Genomic DNA, 14,721 nt, shown 5'->3' on the forward strand with positions numbered 1-14,721 from the left:
AATGGTACCACGGAGCAGCAATGTTTCTGGGAGCCTTTGGACAATCTGTTTCAACCTACTGAGGCCACGGCCATTGCTGTATGATGAGGCTTCCTTCATCTGGGAACACATAGACATGAAAAACACTCAGTAGGAGATGATGCCACTGGCTTAGGATGGTCTATTCTCACAAGTTATGGGAAATGGAGGAAACAAAAACATGAGGAATTCTTCAGTCTTACATCTTATTCTATCTAATATCACATGAATTTTTGCATGTTTGCTGCCCTGTAATTATTCTATTCATGAAAAAATTTAAGCCTGTCTCTCTGCCCAAATAAGAAAGTAAATGTTTTCATGTAGTGTTGGCATTTCACATCATCTTGGTTTAAAAAGAGGGGGCAGGTCAATTGGCCACCAAGGTAATAATCTTGAGGTCATGCCTATGAAGCTTAACCATGAGTGAACCATGAATGTGGTCCCCAATATTCTGATGTATAAATTATTCAAGGAAAGAGAAGTCATCAGCTAGTGGGTGAAAACCCAGTGTGGGTAAGACCCAGTGATTCCTTAATATTATATTCTAGATAGAAAATAAAACAGAATTTGTTGGGAAAAGAAAAACTACCTATTTTGTCAATATTTGTGATTCTTGTTTTATACACAGCTTAGTCATTTGCCTCTGCTCAGAGAGTTTGGAAGCCACCCTTATAAAGGACCTAGAAAACTACAATGCATACCCTTAACCTGATCTTTGACAAAGATGGCAGAAGGAGACCAGGACAGTGGACCCACGCCAGAAGGTCAACAGTTCTCAGGACATCTTATCTGACTAAACAGGTGAGGTGGGACCAGTCAGAGCACCTCATGTTCCATACCATGAGCAAACTGAGTACAACAACATTTCTGATCTGACCTAGTAAGCAGACAACACCCCAGATAATGGGTCGTTGAACAGTTTAGAAAGAAAGCACTATCCAGTGTCCATGAAAATAATAAAAGAGTTAAATTCAGTAAAGAAAAAAAAAAAAAACTACTACAAATCTATGTTGCATCCATAGCCTGGATAACCAGGGGGAAAGCTGCTATGTTCAGATCCAAACCACTGCCTAAACATACTTCCAAGTGCATAAGTAGTTTGGTTGTCCCTTACCAGTCTTTACAGGTCACTGTACTGTTTTATTGTCTATAAAGTGAGTTACACTAGATGATATATTTTATATACACACACACACACACACACACACACACATATGTATGTATATATGTAATTATATTATATTATATGCCTGGAGAATTACAATTGGTTAGTTTCTCAGAATTTACAAAAAGACTGCTATAATCTTTCGGGAAACTTCTTTTATTGGCTGGCTATTGCTACAAAATTGCTGTATGTCAATCAACTACAAAGTCTTAATGACATACAGCAAATATTTTTCACGCTTCTGAGGGGTTCTGCTGATCTAGGCTAAACGTAGCTGATTTTGGCTGGACCACTCACTCATACATGTGTTTTTAGGTTGGCTCTGCACCATGTGACTTCATCCTTCTCATGGGACCACTGAACTAACCTGGGCATGACCTCATGGTGATGGCAGAAATAAGAGTGAAAGCGCATTAAGCAAAATCTTTAAAGGGCTAAGCTCAGAAGTGGCACTCTGGCATTTCAACCACATTTATTGTCAAAGAAAGTCACATGACAAAGCCCAGAGTCAGAGCAGAAGGGTACTGCAAATTTACATGACAAAGAGGAGTGAAGGATTGGAGTCACTATTTAATCTACCACAAATCCACCATTAGGCAAGAATTATTCATGCTCCTCCTATCCCCCACCTGGGATGGTGGGGGTCCACCATCCCAAGACCCCCAAAAGTTTTATCTAACACAACATCAGGTTTGAATAACTTATAATAGATGTTCATGCAAGTCCTCCTGATCCAGAAACCTATGAATGAAGAAGGCAATATAGCTGCCTCAAAAACACACAGCATACAATGGTGGAACAAGGACAGGATAATCACAATAAACATTCCAATTCAAGGAGGAGGAAAATGAAAGGCAAATAACAGTTACTGGTATGTAGCAAGTCTGAAAGTCTGCTGGGAAAATGTTTCCAGGTCCCTCCACTTTAGGAGTCGTAAATTGTCCTTGATTTGACCCTGGTTATATTTTCCAAAAGTAACTCCCCAGTTCACTTTATTCATGGATCTTGGCTTCACTTTCTAGGATGTCCTTCCTTTCCATCATCCTCTTTGGCCACTTCTAAAGAGCTCAATAGAAAATATGTTCTTTGAGAAAAAAATTTAGCCTGCTTTCTGGATACAAAACATTAAGGGCTCAGAAGACTTTTAACATTTTGTACTGCTCATTCCCTACTAGACCAGGCAGATGGCACTTCTGCTTGTACAGTCTTCTCAAAAATTTTGTTGGTTTCCAGTGTATTTCATTCATTTTACTCCCTGTGCCCAAAGCCATTCTTTGAGAACAATTGTTCTATTTGTCTCACTATCCCTAGACTTTGAAAGAACTGCTGTATCAGACTGTTGTGGACCTTGACCTTAAGATTCCTATAAACACTTGTGTGCAACAGAGAGCACATATTAGATTTCATCCTGATTCTTTCAGAAGTCAACAAAAAATCATATAGCCCCTTCTTTGACTTGGACTTTACTCTGAGACCATCACTTACTAGCAGCACCCCAAGTTTGAGCTTTACCCCAGCCCAGACTTTACCTTACTCTGAGAATCTGTAACTGACTATAGAAGCTGGAGAAGAGAAACAATTTTATGTTCCAATTCATTAAGTCCTGGGCTCTTGATTTTTCCGATAAATTCTGCTTGCAAATGGCCAGTTCTTTTGAGTTCTTCCTTTCTTGTACTACCTTAGATGCAGCTAAAGAGAAGCAGCTGATGTTTTCAAATTTTCACTGGGAGATCTCCTTGCCCAAATCCAAAATTTGTTTAAGTACATTTTCTGTCTTCCAAGAAACCACAAGTGACCATTTCACCAAATGGGTTACCATTTTTTCAGTCTCCTATAATAGTTTCTTCACCATTTTTTCAAACTCCCACCATCAACTAGCCCTAAAAATAATGCTATGTATTTCAGGTGTTTATTAAAACAACATCCCATTTCTGTATACCAATTTTTGTTTCAATTCCCTTTGGTTGTAATATCAAATGACCTAAAAATATACTAGCTTCATATATATGACAAAATAACATTTAAAGATATATTTGAAAAGATCATAATTGAAAACTTTCCAAAATTGATGAAAAGTATCAATCTACAGAACTTTTAAGCTCCAGGATCCCCAAGGCAGGATAAACACAAACATCACACCTTTTCAAACACAATAAAAGACAAAGATAAGTAGTAAATTTTAAAATTAGATTTTCTGCTTTTAAGCAGAAGGGAGGAAGAAGAAGAAGAAGAGGAAGGGGAGGAAGGATGATAAGGGGGGTAAGAGGAGGAAGAGGAGGAGAAGACGACATTATATACAGAGTAAAATCCATATAAATAACAACCAACATGTTACCTGAAACAAGGAAGAACATAGGGCAACACAACAACATCTTTAAAGTGACAAATCAACAAAAACACTCAGCCTAGAATTCTATATCAGGAGAAAATATCCTTTAAAAAGAAGGTGGGGCTTCCCTGGTGGCACAGTCGTTGAGAGTCTGCCTGCCAATGCAGGGGACACGGGTTTGTGCCCCAGTCCAGGAGGATCCCACATGCCGCGGAGCGGCTAGGCCTGTGAGCCATGGTCGCTGAGCCTGTGCGTCCGGAGCCTGTGCTCTGCAACGGGAGAGGCCACGACAGTGAGAGAGGCCCGCGTACCAAAAAAAAAAGAAGGTGAAATAAAGACATTTTCGGAGTGACTACAGCAGCAAGAATTAGTCTTCTGTACTACAAGAAGTGCTAAAAGTTCTTTCAGGTTAAAAAGAAATTATAATCAGATATAACCTTAAATCTGAAGGAAAATGTAAAGGCCACAGCCAAGTGTGTGTGTATATGTGTGTATTTTTAATTTTTTTAAATAAATTGCTTTAAAAAATATCAACAAAGTATTGCGAAAATTATCACATATCTGGAAGTTAAATATAAGACAACAAAAACAAATGGGTGGGGGGAGGCTTTTAAGGTTCTTATACTCTTCATAAGGTAGGATAATATTATTTAAAGGTAGACTGCAATAACTTAGATCACATTGTAAACTCTGGGATAGAGCACCCCATAAAATATTCAAAAATGTATAGCTAAAAGTCAATACATGAAATAAAATATAATAATAAAATATGAATTCACCCAAAGAAGGCCAGAAAGAGGTAATAGAGGAATGAAGAACTCCATTGGTGAGTTGTACCAGACATTAAAAAATAATAATACCAATCTTACATAAACCCTTTTAGGAAATAGGGCAGGAAGAAATGTACCCCAAGTTTTGATTACAAAAACCTGTAAAGAACATTTACAAGAAAGCTACAGACTAATACGCATCATGACCACAAAACTGCTGAGCAAAATACTAGTAAATTGAATCCAGAAATACTAAAAAATAATAATAGTAAACCATGACCAAGTGATATTTTTTCCCAGGAATACAAAGTTGATTTGACTTTCAAAAATCAATGGACTGAATTTCTGATTTTAGCTCCAATATATAAAGAGCTTGAAAGTCATCTCTCCAGTTCTTCTAAAAGAAAAAAAGCTGAATGAATTAAAAATCAACATCTCTTCTTGGATCCATCAGAGAATTGAGGTCACAGGGCAGATCACTGCCCTGAAAACTGGCAAGACATGTGAAAACAGAGGATCACAGTTCACCACAATCAAAATCCACTGGAGCTATAAAGTTATAAAGTGAAAGGAACACTTAAACAGTAATTGAAATTGCTGGAGACTGAGTATGAACTCGCTTGAGAGTTAAAAAAAAAAACCCTAAAGATACAGTCTTAGGGGGGACTCCTACACTGCTGTGAGTTTTACATGTAGGCACCCCACCAGGATTTCCCAGTGAAGACTTGAGAAAAATAGCCTCTGCTCCCAGGTGGGTGGGGCAGGGAGTGAAGGGAGGGGGAAGAAGTAACCATTTTGAAATAAGCCTGGAGCATTCTGTTCTCCATAACAAAGGGTGGCCCTCAAGGAAAGCTATTTTACCAGAACCTGATCTGACCTATCAGAAGGGCAGTTAGACAGCTCCGGTCCCCTCTAGCCTTCCTGTCTCACCTAAGAGCAGAAAAAAAAGAGCTAAGAAACCTTCCTGATGGTCATACTTGAGGGACTCAGGCCCACTAAAATACTAAGATTTAATCATAGGATTATAGAATGGTTTCCCTCCCCTGTACCTTACTACCACATTAACAAGACTCCAGTATAATAACAGTGGATTACCACTGAGGGAGGTACAAGGCAGAGACTCAATTTAAGAAAGGGTTTCTAGGGAAACCCAAAGACCGTAGGGAAGACAAAACCAAGGATACTAGAGGAAACTGAACCTCTGCCATGCACAGCTATAGGAAACATTAAACATAGCCTAACTCCTAGCCAGATAGAACATAAAATCTCACACTAAACTTATGTTTACCTCAGTTCCTATTACCCAATACATCATGTCAAGCTTTCAAAAAAAAAGTACAAAGCATGTTAAAAGGCAAGAAAAAAACTCAGTCTGAAGAGACAAAGCAGGTGTCAGAACCTGACTCAGATATAGTAGAGATTCTGGAATTATTGGACCAGAAATTTTAAATAACTATGATTAATAAGCTAAGGGCTCTAATGGAAAAAGTGGACAACATGCATGAACAGATGGGTAATGTAATTAGAAAGATGAATAAGAAAGAATTAAAACAAAAGGCTAGAAACCAAAACCACTGTAACAGAAATTAAGAATGCCTTCCATGGTATCAACAGTAGACTAGACACAGCTGAGGAAAGAGTCGGTGAACTTAAAGAAATACCAGTAGAAATTCCCAAACTTAAATGAAAAGAGAAAAAATATTTTAATGTGGAACAGAATGTCCAAGAACTATGGGTCAATTACAAAAGGTGTGGCATATACATACTGGGAAGAAGGAAAAGAAAGAGAGACGGAGTAGAAGAAATATTTGAATTAACTATGGCTGAGAATTTTCCAAAATTAATGACAGATACCAAACTACAGATCCAGGAATCACAGAACACCAAGCAGGATTAATACCCCCAAAATCTACATTTAAGTATATCATATTCAAACCATGGAAAATGAAAGACAAGGAGAAAATCTTGGAAGAAACCAAATGGGGAAAAAAAATCACCTTACCTATAGAGAATCAAGAATATGAATTACATCAGACTTCTCTCCAGGAACTATCCGAGCAAGAAGAGAGTGGAATTGAACATTTAAAGTGTTGAAAGAAAAAGATCCACAGAATTCTGTATCTGGTGAAATTATCCTTCAAAAGTGAAAAGAGAAATTAGGACTTTCTCAGACAAACAAAACCCGAGGGAAGTTGTTGCCAACAGAACTGCCTCGCAAGAAATGTTAAAAGTAATGTTATTTGAAAGTTGACTTAGGGGATCTCCTGGTGGTCCAGTGGTTAGGACTCCATGCTCTCACTGCCAAGGGCCCAGGTTCAATCCCTGGTCAGGGAGTTAAAATCCCATAAGCCACATAGTGTGGCCAAAAAAACAGAAACAAAAGCCAAAAAAAAAAAAAGTGGACTTAGATTATACTGCAAACTCTAGAGCAATCACCAAAAGAACATTGCTGGTGGGAATGTAAAATGGTGTAGCCAGTATGAAAAAGTTCGCCAGTTCCTCAAAAACTTGATCATATAGTTACTATATAACCCAGCAATTCCAGTCCTAGGTATCCAAGAGAAATAAAAACATAAGTTCACACAAAAGCTTGTATATGAATGCTCATAAGAGAAGCATTTATAATAGCCAAAATGTGGAAACAATTCAAAATAGACAACAACAGTGAATGGATTTAAAAAGAAAATGTGGTATATGCAATGGAATATTATTTGACTATGAAAAGGAATTAACTAGTATGCTACAGCATGAGTGAACCTTTAAAATATGCTAAGTTAAAGAAACCAGACACAAAAGATCACATATTACATGATTCCATTTACATGAACTGTTCAGAATAGGCAAATCTATAGAGACAGAAAGTAGACTAGTAGCTGCCAGGGGCTTGGAGGGAAGGAGAACTGGGGAATGACTGCCTAATGTGTACAGAGTTTCTACTTGGGATGATGAAAATGTTCCAGAATTAGACAGTGGTAATGTTTGCACAACATTGTGAATATAATAAAAACCATTGAATTGTAAACTGAATTGTGCAGTATATATTTCCAGCTACTTTTGAAAAGCAACGTAATTAATATTTATAGAATAAAGACGAAAAGCTATATGATCTTATTAGACACAGAAAAAGCACTTGATAAAGTCAGTACTCATTCATAATAAAAATTCTCAGAAAACTAGGAATAAAGGGACCTACCACAACCTCATAAGGAAATCTATGACAAACCAACAGTTAACATAATATTTGATAGTGAAATAGGCAAAACTTTTCTTCCTAAATCCAGGAACAAGCAAGGATGTTCTCACTCACTGTTATTCAACATTGTGCTGGAGGCCCTAATAAGGGATAATAAGGCAAAAGAAAAAGAAAGGAAGGAAGGGAGAATGGCATGCAGACTGGCAAGGATAAGAAACATAAGAAACAGAAATCATGGAATATCATTGTGACTTGAAGATAGCTCAGTATTTCTTAGACAGGACACAGGAAGAAATAAGTGTAAGAGAAAAATAATTGAAAATTTGGAATTTATCAAAATTTAAAAATTCTACTCATCTAAAGATACAGTTAAAGAAAATGAATAGGCAAACCACAGAATACGAGAAAAGATTCAAGAGCATATATCAGATAACTGTTATCTTGGGTATATAAAAAATTTCTTACAAACAAAAATAAAAGACAACCCAATGAAAACATGTTCAACATCATTAGTCACCAGAAAAATCAAACTTTGAAAAATGGTCTGGGGGGAGTTCCCTGGCAGTCCAGTGGTTAGGACTCTGCACTTCCACTGCAGGGGGCACAGATTCGATCCTTGGTTGGGGAACTAAGATCCCACAAGCTGCCTGGCATGGCCAAAAAAAAAGAAAAGAAAAGAAAAGAAAGAAAAGAAAAATGGTCTGGCAGCTTCCTATAAAACTATACCTCTTATTTATGACCCAGCAATTCTAGTCTTTAGTATCTACCCAAATAAACAAGAATGTTATTCAAATTTTATCCTTAGCAACTTCATTCAAATGAGATTAAAAAGGAAACTAAATGTCCATCAACAGAAAAATGGATGAACAAATTATGGTGTAATCACAGAATGGAATACTATAATACACAATGGAATGGAATAAAAAAGAACAAAACAGTGATACATGCAACAAATAGATGAATACCAAAAGGAGTATGCTGAATGAAAGAAGACCTAAAAGACCTCATAATTTATATTTTATAAACTTATATGAATTTTTTTAATAAAATGAGCAAAATTAATTTATGGTAGAAAACATCAGAACACTGGTTGCCTCTGGTGGGTGGTGACAGGAATTGACTAGGAAGGAGCAGAAGGCAACTTTCTGGGACAATGAAAATATTTATACCTTAACAGATTTGAGTGACAGTAACTTTAATATACGGATCAATCCCCTTACATGTCACCAATCTCTCAGTACCAACTTCACCACTCCTACACTGGTGCAATCACACGCCTCTACCCATTCAAACACCCCAGGCTGAGCCACCCCCACCTCCCCTCAACGTGGACAACCTTCTCAGCCCACTCTGCCTCCAACACGCTGCTCTGGGCCACCGCGGCTCACCAACACGTGCCTACCTCATTCAGCACCATCTAGGGACTTTAGGGGGAAGGGCTGTTCTTTTACATTGGAAAAGACCCTTCCATTTCATTTGAGCCTTCAAAGACACTATGATGTAGGCAAGGTATGTCATTTTAACCCATTTTACAGGGTACAAAAAGTTTTAAATCTTCTCTCAAGTTCCTTATTGGTAGGTGGGCACAGTCCAGGATACCAGACCCCTACTCTAATGTTGCTTCTACCAGCCTTAGAGTGAAGTCCTCATCCGTACCTCTAATCCCTAAATCTTGCTTTCAGAACCAGGGGATTTGGAGAACAGAGAAGCAGGCAGAATAACAAAATGCAACCTGCCAACAGCCTCTGTGGTTAAGGTGAGAACTACCATAACACACCTCTCATTCAGTTGTACAATCTGTTCTTGCAAAATAATCAGCCAAACCAGGATACTTACCTTCATGTGCTTCTGATGCATACCCGACGTGCCAGGCCCTCCGGTTCACTTCCCCAGTCACTCTCATAAGAGGAAGAGTTAGATTAGATTCCTACGCCTGCCCTAACAAATTACCACAAATTTGGTGGCTTAAAAGAACAGAAGTCCAAAATCGGTTTCAATGTGTTTTTAAGCAGGGCCTCGCTCCCTCCAGAGGCTCTATGTAAGAATCCATTCTTTCCTTTTCCAGCTTCTAGAGCTGCATTTCTTGGTTCATGACCCCTTTCTCCATCTTCGAAGGCAGCAGAGTAGTATCTTCACATCTTTCTCTGCTTCCATCGCCACATCATCTTCTGCCTCAGTGTCAAATCTCTGCTCTGTTTTCACATCACTTCCTCCTCTATCATAAAATCTCCCTCTGCCTTCCTCTTATAAAGACACCTGTGGACTTTTAGGCCCATAATCTTCCATCTCAAAATCCTTAAACACATCTACAAAATCCCTTTTGCTCCATGTTCCAGAGATTAAAACCTGGATATGCTTGGGGACCATTATCCAGCCAACCACAGGGACCAGTGGAGACTTACCTCCTTCAGAGGCAAGCACTAAGTACATTCCTATTCAGAAATGGTGTGGGGAGGGTTAGAATAAAGTTGATTTATTTTTCTAGTCATGGTTAAGATAATGCTACCAGCTAAGGCATTTCAAACATTTTAGAGAATATCATCCTGTTCTTTCTGTTTTCCACAAAAGAATTGTTTGTTGAAATTTACCATCTAATTTTCAACAGCCTCTTTCACTCAAGTAGCTTTTCCATCTCCAGTTGATGCACAGAGCCAGGGAAATCTCATAGAAATGAAAATGGTTGGTGAAAACTAAACATATTTTCCCTTAAAATGCAGTTTGAAATATTTGCCCATGAAGTTTCACCCAAAGAAACAATATTTTAAGCATTCTGAATATGAATGAACTCTCTCTGTCTCCCTTGGTCTTTGTCTTCAGGGAGGTGGGGGAAGGTACCACAAAAGCACAGAAATATGCAATGTTTTTAGTTGTTCCTAATTTTTATTATTGTTTTATTTTATTTATATTTTATTTTAGAAAGTTTCAAATTAATACAAAAGCAGAAAAAATAATATAACTCCATGTATCCATCACCAGCTTCCACAGTTTCCAACACTCTGACATTACCATTCCATATACTTCCCACCAATTTTTTTTTCTGGATTATTTTCAAGCATATCCCAGACATCATAAAAATTTCTCCTTAAATGTTAGCTTTTATCACTAAAAATTAGACCTTTTTAAAAATACATATAACCGGGCTTCCCTGGTGGCGCAGTGGTTGAGAGTCCGCCTGCCGATGCAGGGGACACGGGTTCGTGCCCCGGTCTGGGAGGATCCCACATGCCGCGGAGCGGCTGGGCCCGTGAGCCATGGCCGCTGAGCCTGCGCGTCCAGAGCCTGTGCTCCGCAACGGGAGAGGCCACAACAGTGAGAGGCCCGCCCGCATACCGCAAAAAAAAAAAAAAAAAGTGTATATATATATATATATATATATATATATACATAACCACTACATCAATAACACATTCAGCAGAATTCACAATAATTTATTGATAGTTTTCAATACCACTCAGTCTTCAGTTACCACCCCTTGTTTCACAAATACATTTTAACAGGTGGCTTTTTCAAACCAGAATCCAAATAAGGTTATTATTGTTTTTAAAATCTTTATTGTATCTACAGTTATTTTTCCTTTATAATTCTGTTATTTCTTCCTATTTTTTTGGATTGGGCTTGCCAAAGGTCTACCAGCTTTGGTTTTGTTAATCTTCACTATTATTTTTTGTGGCTGTAGTCCTTTTTTTAACTGTGCTAAAATCTACTATCTTAACCATTTTAAGTGTACAATTCCACGATATTAAGTCCATTCACAGTGTTGTGCAACCATTACCACTATCAATTTCCAGAACTTAGAAATGAGCAATTTTACAAGGAGACCCAAGAGAGTGACTTTAGCTCTTCATGACAACTTCTATCCTGAAGAATAGGTTAAATGCAGAGTTCAGAAGAGATATTTACAAATATTTCATCAGCAGTTTCCAATTTCATGCCAATTTTTAAAGCTCTGACCTAGATCACAGTTAGGTAGCTTTAACTTGCATTCAATAAATGTCATTTATAGGAAGGATATGTAACTGTATTAAATCCTCTTCCAAATAAACTGTCAGGGTCCCACCTACTAGGTATTGATCTTTTATATTCAACACCCCATCAAACAGCATCACATAGTAAATGAAATTGCTGATTTCAACCCAGGGTTCATAGAATTATAAAACTGTTTCTAAAGTCTAACTCACTAATGAACGGCATCTCAATTTATAAGCTCTGGTTTACTCTTTGAAATGTTTGCACCCCATCAACAGTCACAACCTCACTGAGCCACTTTCCCTCCAATTAATTAGAAGAGGTACAAACAATTCTTAGGAGAATAACTAGCAAGCTGTTGGCAAGCTTCTTTGAAAATGTATTGGGATTAAAGCAATTAGCAAAAGTGTAACCTGATTAAAACAATTGGTAAATTGAAGAGAACCTCAGTGATACAATTTGCTCCTCTATTCTACTGGCAAGACATTGAAATAAAATGTAATATATGTATTTTTAACTAAGTATTCATCCAGGAAAATCCAAGGGATAAGAAAGCAGACATCCTGAACATTGCATGGGATATGCCACACGAGATTTGGTTTAAGGCATCACAACTCACCGTCTTAGAAAATGTGAGAGATCCAGTCAGTGATGGAGAGGCCACTAAGTACTCTGAGGCATGGGTCTCCATTATAATGAGATTCATTTCTGATGGAAAAATTTCATAGAATTGAAGAAGTGAGGAAAGGGGAAGAAGTAATCCTATTTTTATGTCTCATCCAAATATGTAGATAACACTGGAAAACCTGCATGGGGAATAAGGTATGAAATTACTTTCACAGTATGTGAACATCATGGTCACTGCTAGACTGTCATAATATTCTTTAAGGGATGTCTTATTCCAGGACTTTAGATTTCAGCTCTTGGCTGATAGCAGCCTACAAAACATCAGCATGAATTAAACATGGAAGGTTCACAAAACTCTAAATAAAACAAGGGAAGGTTGTTAAAGTTTGGCTTCTTAGAGGTACAGTTAAAATAAGACATGATAGAAAATCCTTCTGAGAGACAAAGGAAGCAGTTTTACAGAGGAGTAAACAAAGATGACGCAAATGTAATTATCTTAACTAAATAGGAATAAGCGAAAATGGATGGCTGAGCAATTTTACTTCTGCAACTGATTTTCTTGATTTGTAGAAGGAACAAGAAAACCAGCTCCAGAGCCAATGCTTTAACCATTCATTCATGGAAAATGTGAGTGTCTACCATGCTCTGGCAGTAGGCTAGATGCTAGGGATACAATGGGGAAAAAAACATGTTCCCATCTTCATGAAGCTTGCATCCTGGTAGAAGAGATGATAAATAAGTAGATACTTTTTTAAAATAGTAAGTTGGACAGAAGCACATAAAACAAATAATTATAGCAGTTTTAGCAGAAACAAGAACATGCCAGAGGAGACATAAGCGGTGACTCTCTGGTCACTAATTATTATGCATGTGTCTTCACTTACTGGGGGGCAGTTTTTCACAAGAGTCAGCCAGACCCCCACAGACTCATTTCATTAATGATGCTGGTTATGGTTGCAAATTAAAATGAGACAATAATCGTGTGTGTCAAGCACTCAGGAAGCTGAGCTGTTCTGGAAGCCTCCCTAGCTATGACAAAGGGTGAGATCCAATCTATTTTTACAAAAACACATATATGTAGACACATTCAGAGAACACAAGGAAGTGCAATATATGCAACCTAACTCTGCATTGTGCTACAAGACAGAAATGGCTCTAGAAAATGTGTCCCTAACACAGCAATTTTTATTCCTTACTTGGCCAGTTGCGCTCTCCTGTTCTCTTCATCTCATTACAGAGAAAAAAGCAGTTGACGTCGAGCTCCAGCTTCCCCACCACACTCCTCCCTGATCAAGCCCTGATTGGTGTGTGTTAAGGAAGCCTCCATTCTCCGCCCAGCCCATTCCCTCATCCTATAAATTCTTATCCTGAAGACTGAAAGTCCCGCCCAACGTCCTCCTTTGGAGTTAGACATTGAGAGCCCCAGTTCATATTCAAACGTGCTATACAGGTCCACCTGAGCCATTACCTGACTGCGTATGAGAATCACCTGAAAGGCTTATAGAATTTTTTTTTTTTTTTTTTTGGTGTCACAGATTATGATTTAATTGGTTGGGACAGAGCTCAGCATGGATACATTTGAAAAGCTACCCAGGTGTTTCTCATGTTGCAGCCAGGGCTAGGAACCACTGTGCTAATGCTTTAGTATAAATTAGTTTGTCCCTTTAAATAAGAGGCCGAAGAGAAGAGAACCCATTTTACCAGGAGGGGACAGATAGGCAGGGAATAAGCAGAGTACCAACCTCTGGAATGGGTGCAAAAGTGGAGAGCCTTGAGAAGCCAGGGGTCATGAAAAGACACAGGGAACATTGGAGGAAGCTCAAAATATCTGCGCCTCTGAACAAGACCTCAATGAGATTATATGTTCTTCATCTCTGGAGCGTGGGTTGTGGGATTAAAGAGGGCTGATCCTGGGGAGGAGCTGTGTGATGGAAAAACTCAGTTCTCCTGTGTTTCTCCTTTACTCTTCCCATCACTACCACACAACACTTCTGACACCAGGGGTGTGGGGGTTTTCCCACACCAAGCAATTCTCTGTGACACCAACTGAGTGTCCTATGGTTTAACTCAATTCTGACGCTACCTACCTGGAGACAACGTAAGATCCCACAGTTACAGGCTCAGTCAGGACTACCACCCACTTCAGATGCCAATCACAAGTAGTGAGCCCCCAGGTTACCCACAGTTTCTGTTCCACTTGGCTACAAATCCAAGGTTCCCATGACCTCCTCTACCTTGGATTCAATTATTTGCCAGAACTGGCTACAGAACTCAAGGAAACACTTACTTACACTTACCGGTTTATTGTACAATAAAGGATATGAGGAAGAATACAGATGAACAGCCAGATGAAGATCAGGTACACAGGGCGAGGTGTGAAAAGGTCCCAACCGCGGGAGCTTCCGCCTCCACAGAGCTGGGGTGTCTCACCCTCCTGGTACGTGGATATGTTCAACCTGGAAACTCTCTGAACCCTGTACACAAACATTTGATATCTTAGACATATTATTCTTAAAGGGAAACTTCAAAGCAGAAAAGGCATTAATTGCCCTATCAACCGTCTTGATCTTTGTTTTGTAACAAATATTTCAAAGAAAAGTTTTTGTTCATTGCACATCGATATTGTGGAAGAGTGCATCCCAAAACAGCTTTC

The sequence above is a fragment of the Phocoena phocoena genome, chromosome 16, assembly GCF_963924675.1.
Source record: "Phocoena phocoena chromosome 16, mPhoPho1.1, whole genome shotgun sequence".
Taxonomy (NCBI): domain Eukaryota; kingdom Metazoa; phylum Chordata; class Mammalia; order Artiodactyla; family Phocoenidae; genus Phocoena; species Phocoena phocoena.